At 39.1% G+C, this 759-nt stretch overlaps 1 protein-coding gene across 1 annotated transcript in view; it reads right to left on the bottom strand.

Annotated features, from left to right (window-relative positions):
• klc1b (kinesin light chain 1b) overlaps nt 1-759 on the bottom strand; it is a 23,368-nt gene that overhangs the window by 789 nt on the left and 21,820 nt on the right. The gene's annotated exons all lie outside the window — the stretch shown is intronic.

Here is a 759-nt window from a genome sequence, read left to right as displayed (position 1 = left end):
TAGAATTGTTTACCACACAGGGCTCTTGAGGCTGGGACCTTAAGTATATTCAACGCTGAGGCAGACAGATTTTTAATCAGGCAGGGTATCAAGGGTAATGGGGAAAAGGCAGGAAAGTGGATTTGGGGGTTTTCAGATCAGCCATGATCTCATTGATGGCAGAGCAGACTTGATGGGCTGAATGGCCTACTTCTGCTCCTATGTCTTGTGGTCTTTTTATGTTAGGGAGAGAGGTAAAAGAAATGGAACAGATGGACTGTGTTTGTCAGATTGACACCATTTAGCTTTTGAAAGACATTGGCGAATCGCTGCAGGTAAAGCCCACAAGGAGCAGCAAGATAATGTGTTTCCTTATTAAAAGGCACACAGTCATAGAAATCTTTCCAAGTCTCCAGATACTTGTCAAAATATCCTGGTTCCACATAGGTCTTATGGAATTATTCCATCAACATGTCTTAACATTATAAGATGCTATACTCAACAAAGATTAGTCACAGTTAAAACTCAAATAACACTTTTTTGATTCATTTTCTATTTTTCCCATTATGCTTCAATTACTACCACAAGTAATTAAAAAAATCCAGCTAATATACAGTTCTTAAAGAATAAAATTATTCATGACTAGGAACCACACTCACAAACTCATTTATTCACTCACCAACATATACACTGTACACTTCCACAGACTCATCAGGATGAAATGTACTGGTCCTGGAAAGTGTGGGGAGGAATCATAGTGAGCCCTGTCAGGATAGCTCC

The sequence above is a fragment of the Rhincodon typus genome, chromosome 5 (genome assembly GCF_021869965.1).
Source record: "Rhincodon typus isolate 14 chromosome 5, sRhiTyp1.1, whole genome shotgun sequence".
Lineage (NCBI taxonomy): Eukaryota > Metazoa > Chordata > Chondrichthyes > Orectolobiformes > Rhincodontidae > Rhincodon > Rhincodon typus.
This window is presented reverse-complemented; position numbering and strand designations above follow the sequence as displayed.